General features: G+C 41.8%; 1 long non-coding RNA gene across 1 annotated transcript; it reads left to right on the top strand.

Annotated features, from left to right (window-relative positions):
* The first annotated feature begins 657 nt into the window (after window positions 1-657).
* Window positions 658-2,866, top strand: LOC311516974. The gene is made up of 3 exons (XR_014710547.1): window positions 658-741; window positions 932-994; window positions 2,823-2,866. It is a non-coding gene; the product is annotated as an uncharacterized lncRNA (long non-coding RNA).
* The last annotated feature ends 2,841 nt before the right edge of the window (window positions 2,867-5,707 follow it).

The raw sequence follows: 5,707 nt of genomic DNA, 5'->3' as shown, positions 1-5,707 counted from the left end.
AATCAGGAAGTAAGGGGGGGAATTGGGGAATTGGAATCATGTTTTGCTAAGGGTGGGGGAATGGGAACAGGGAATGGGGGTGGGGGAATTGGAATCATGTTTTGCTAAGGGTGGGGGAATGGGAACAGGGACACAGGTAAGGCTCTGTGGTGTCAGAGCTAGGAAGGGGGACACTAAGGAAGGAAACTGGAATCATGTTGCTGGAAGTTCACCCCAATATACATCAAATTGTTTGCACCTTTGGACTTCGGGTATTGTTGCTCTCTGTTCATGCAAGAAGGACCAGGGAAGTAAGCGGGTGAAGGAATAAACCCCCTAACAATATTATCGGTCTTTTTCATTAGAATATAGTCTTAATACATTTTTTCTATTAGTCTGATGAGAATGACACAGCCCTTCCAGTTCTTCTGGAGATCCTTAAAAGCCTAATGATTTGCCTTCCCTCCTTTCTCCTTATAGCCCCAATAGACTATTTTTTTTTAGAAATACACCATTTTGTATATGGTGGGAATGCATCTGTATGTGGTTTACAGAAGCTATTCTTTGAGATGATTTCTCATTGACTACAGAAATATAATAGTAATAGCCAGCTCTTCTCCAGTGAAGTCCATCTGTAGATCTCGAAGCACTTCAGTGTCATTATTGCTATTTTACAGATGAAGAAACTGAGGCACACAGAGAGGCAGTGAATTGCCCAAAGTCACCTTGCAGGCCAGTACCAGAGATGGCAACAGGACCCAGGTCAGTGCTTTATGTATGGCCTCTTGGCCACACTCATGTAAATGAGGAGTAACTCCACTGAAGTAAATAGAATTACATGGGCAAAACCCCAAGAAAATCATGCCAATTCTTCTGAATTTGTCAGCATCATTATTTTGTAGATTGTCCTGAGCCCTGTTTTAATTAGGTTCATTTTCATTTTATTTCACAGGGTGGTAAATGAATGGCTTGAGGGACAGTCATGTTTCATTAGAAAATATGCTGTGGTTTAGTGGTAAGTTAATTTACTTTTTGTATAAATGTTCTTTTTAGTGTTTTATACTGTCAGCAGCTATGTTTCAGAATTACAACACAACTTAGTCATGGTGGCTTCGATATTCATGAAAAACAATGGTAAATCTGAAAAAACAAAAACCAGATGTTAATTATGAGTGCTTTGAACTATTGCAAAAACATATAATGTTAAATGTGAATGCTCTGTATTGAAAGCATTTTACAGTTGGGAACTGGTTAAGATCTGCACTAGATTTGTTTACTGTAAATACTGGAAAAAATACATAATGCCATGAAATTACTTGATATAGTGTACAATATATATAGATGCTTGTGATCCCCTCAAACCTAAACACTTTCAGGAGGGAAACACCTCATAGAAAAGCTGCACAGGAGTTTGGAATCTGCAGTTACCATGTGACATGCCTCATTTCTGCTGGGGGCCAGTGGCCCTGCCAAAAGTCTGGGGAGCAGAGACTGAATTGGTTCTGCAGCCTGGAAATCCTTGTGGAATCATAAATGAAACCCTAAAGCAAAAGATGGCCTTAGTATATTTTTAACGGTGGAGGTATGTGTGAGGTTGTCAAGGGAGGGTCCAGCAGGGCATAGCTGGTGTCAGAGAAAGGTAGGGGAAATGGAAAGAATGGGGAGGCAAGAAGAGCTGGGTTTGGAGCAGCTGCTGCCAGAAAATGCAGAAGTGAGATTAGAATTTGTTAGGAGTAGAAGGGGATTGGGAATACGGATGGATGGGCGTAGAGGTGGTGTGAGTAAGAAAGGGAGATAGTAAAAGGGATAGGGAGATGGAGCTGATAGGGAATAAGGGAAGGGACCTGACCAGAAGGAGAGGAGAGGGAACAACGAGGCAGTGAATGAGGTATCCCTGGTGGAAAACTAATGGCAGGAAATATCAACTAGCAGTAAACCAACAGTGCAGTTCATCATACAACAGAGTAACCAACAGACTAATAGGCCATTCAGTTAATTGTGCTGTGAGTTAACAGTGAATCAGGACAGAGACAACTTGGCCAGAGCTGGAGGGAAAAAGCTAGACTCCAGATGCTGTGGCTGTCACAACGCAAAAAGAGACCCAGTGTCAAAGGGTAGCATAATTATTCTAATATGATTGTCAAATTATATCTGACTGGCACGGTACATACTTTTGATATACAGGTTCACTCTCCTCATATCTTCTTGCCTTTGTATCTCATCTTTCTCAGTTGTATTCCCCAATGCGACATTCCACTTATAAGAATCATCACAGTAGTTTCCAGTTACACCCACTATATCTATATCGCACCTCAGCTCTACATACAGTGTAACTTAAAGCAGTAACAAACAATTATATTCTGGCAGCCGTCCCCTTACACCCACTAACACTATAATAATTGACTTTTAGAAAGTCTAATTATTCAGCTGTTCTGTGTACAGTAGCTGCAATAGCTTTTTCAGTGTATAACTAAGTCCCTGATTTACCTTGTCACTTTTAACATCAGCTGTCTCATTTCTCTGTGTGTCGCAGTATTTATAGCACTATATTCCACTGTAAATGGTGGAGATTCCATTGTCACTGCAGATGGTGATTTTTCTGCTATATATCTCTGAGTCTACAGGAACCTTCGCTTTATACTGCATGTTCCTTGGGGCAGGGACCATCTGCTTGTTCTGTATTTGTACAGTGTGTAGCACAATGGGATCCTGATCCATGACTGGGGCTTTTAGACCCTATGGTAATACACATACATAAAATAAATAATAATAAAATAACAATAATAGTCAAGAATAATAATTAATACAGGTTTTCTGTTTCCTTCTAAACTCGCATCCATTAGGCAGTTGAACTACATAGGATCTGGGAGCATTGTCTTTGACCAGCAGTTTAACAAGTTCTTCATGTTTCCTTGCGGTATTCTCACTTGGTTACCAGTATTCAAAGAGAAGAGGAGCATTGTTGTCCTGTCATAATAACTTACTGCTATCTGTTTTATGAGCTGCCGACTATTGCTTAATAGATATATTGTTCCTTTTGAGAAGCATATTAATTGGAATTAGCAATCTTTGATTTTAGATGTATTGGGATGTATTTCACATATTTCAATATACTTGAGATACAAAGACAAAGGATCCAGGTTGTCTTTATTTTCTTTTTTCTTGAGTGTGTTTTTGACAATTTGAAAAGTTTGTTCTGCTAACGTACTTAGCACCTGGGACTAGGACCATATATAACCAATTAAAATCCAGTGCTTTCAATTATGCACAAATATATTTTGGACCAGTATTTCAAAACACTTTATCAGGCACTCCATGACTTGCAAAGATCACCAGAGTCAAATAAATTTTCAGTCAGCCACGACTAGAAATCCAGAATGTGTTGTTTCTAGAATGCTATTAGAATCACTCACTCTGGAACATTGCCTGTTAACTTCTATCATCTCTGTTCCTGCTTTCTCTGTTCTCTACCCTTGTTAAGCTATTTTTCTGTGAGGGTGGCAAGGAATTCCCACCAATGATAAAGGGAACTCTGCAAAAAACTGGGCCCAGCAGTTGAGGTCACTGCAGGATCACAGAGGGAAGAAGGCACCTAGTACGTGTCACAGTTCAGGACAACTGCACCTGTATTTTCCCTCTGTGGTTCAGCAGAGCACCTGGCTCAGCCACCAGCTTCTCAGTTGTTGTCTTTCTGGGTGGAGACCAGTGTCTCTCTCCCTTCTGACCTGGATATTACCAGGCTGTCTAGTTCCCTGCTTTCACTGTGTATTTCCAAGCAGACAGTCTGCCTAAACAGATTTCAGAGTAGCAGCCGTGTTAGTCTGTATTCGCAAAAAGAAAAGGAGGACTTGTGGCACCTTAGAGACTAACCAATTTATTAGAGCATAAGCTTTCGTGAGCTACAGCTCACTTCCTCAGATGCATATCGTGGAAACTGCAGCAGGCTTTATATATACACAGAGAATATGAAACAATACCTATTCCCACCCCACTGTCCTGCTGGTAATAGCTTATCTAAAGTGATTTCCAGCACAAATCCAGGTTTTCTCACCCTCCACCCCCCCACACAAATTCACTCTCCTGCTGGTGATAGCCCATCCAGAGTGACAACTCTTTACACAATGTGCATGACAATCAAGCTGGGCTATTTCCTGCATAAATCCAGGTTCTCACATCCCCCCACCCCCATACACACAGAAACTCACTCTCCTGCTGGTAATAGCTCATCCAAACTGACCACTCTTCAAGTTAAAATCCAAGTTAAACCAGAACATCTGGGGGGGGGGGGTAGGAAAAAACAAGAGGAAACAGGCTACCTTGCATAATGACTTAGCCACTCCAAGTCTCTATTTAAGCCTAAATTAATAGTATCCAATTTGCAAATGAATTCCAATTCAGCAGTTTCTCGCTGGAGTCTGGATTTGAAGTTTTTTTGTTTTAAGATAGCGACCTTCATGTCTGTGATCGCGTGACCAGAGAGATTGAAGTGTTCTCCGACTGGTTTATGAATGTTACAATTCTTGACATCTGATTTGTGTCCATTTATTCTTTTACGTAGAGACTGTCCAGTTTGACCAATGTACATGGCAGAGGGGCATTGCTGGCACATGATGGCATATATCACATTGGTGGATGTGCAGGTGAACGAGCCTCTGATAGTGTGGCTGATGTTATTAGGCCCTGTGATGGTGTCCCCTGAATAGATATGTGGGCACAGTTGGCAACGGGCTTTGTTGCAAGGATAAGTTCCTGGGTTAGTGGTTCTGTTGTGTGGTATGTGGTTGTTGGTGAGTATTTGCTTCAGGTTGCGGGGCTGTCTGTAGGCAAGGACTGGCCTGTCTCCCAAGATTTGTGAGAGTGTTGGGTCATCCTTTAGGATAGGTTGTAGATCCTTAATAATGCGTTGGAGGGGTTTTAGTTGGGGGCTGAAGGTGACGGCTAGTGGCGTTCTGTTATTTTCTTTGTTAGGCCTGTCCTGTAGTAGGTAACTTCTGGGAACTCTTCTGGCTCTATCAATCTGTTTCTTTACTTCTGCAGGTGGGTATATCTATTCAGGGGACACCATCACAGGGCCTAATAACATCAGCCACACTATCAGAGGCTCGTTCACCTGCACATCCACCAATGTGATATATGCCATCATGTGCCAGCAATGCCCCTCTGCCATGTACATTGGTCAAACTGGACAGTCTCTACGTAAAAGAATAAATGGACACAAATCAGATGTCAAGAATTGTAACATTCATAAACCAGTCGGAGAACACTTCAATCTCTCTGGTCACGCGATCACAGACATGAAGGTCGCTATCTTAAAACAAAAAAACTTCAAATCCAGACTCCAGCGAGAAACTGCTGAATTGGAATTCATTTGCAAATTGGATACTATTAATTTAGGCTTAAATAGAGACTTGGAGTGGCTAAGTCATTATGCAAGGTAGCCTGTTTCCTCTTGTTTTTTCCTACCCTCCCCCCCCCAGATGTTCTGGTTTAACTTGGATTTTAACTTGAAGAGTGGTCAGTTTGGATGAGCTATTACCAGCAGGAGAGTGAGTTTCTGTGTGTATGGGGGTGGGGGGATGTGAGAACCTGGATTTATGCAGGAAATAGCCCAGCTTGATTGTCATGCACATTGTGTAAAGAGTTGTCACTTTGGATGGGCTATCACCAGCAGGAGAGTGAATTTGTGTGGGGGGGTGGAGGGTGAGAAAACCTGGATTTGTGCTGGAAA

This window comes from Lepidochelys olivacea, assembly GCF_965140295.1.
Source record: "Lepidochelys olivacea isolate rLepOli2 genome assembly, chromosome: 2".
Lineage (NCBI taxonomy): Eukaryota > Metazoa > Chordata > Testudines > Cheloniidae > Lepidochelys > Lepidochelys olivacea.
Note: the sequence above shows the minus strand (reverse complement) of the source record. Positions and strands in the feature narration are given on the sequence as shown.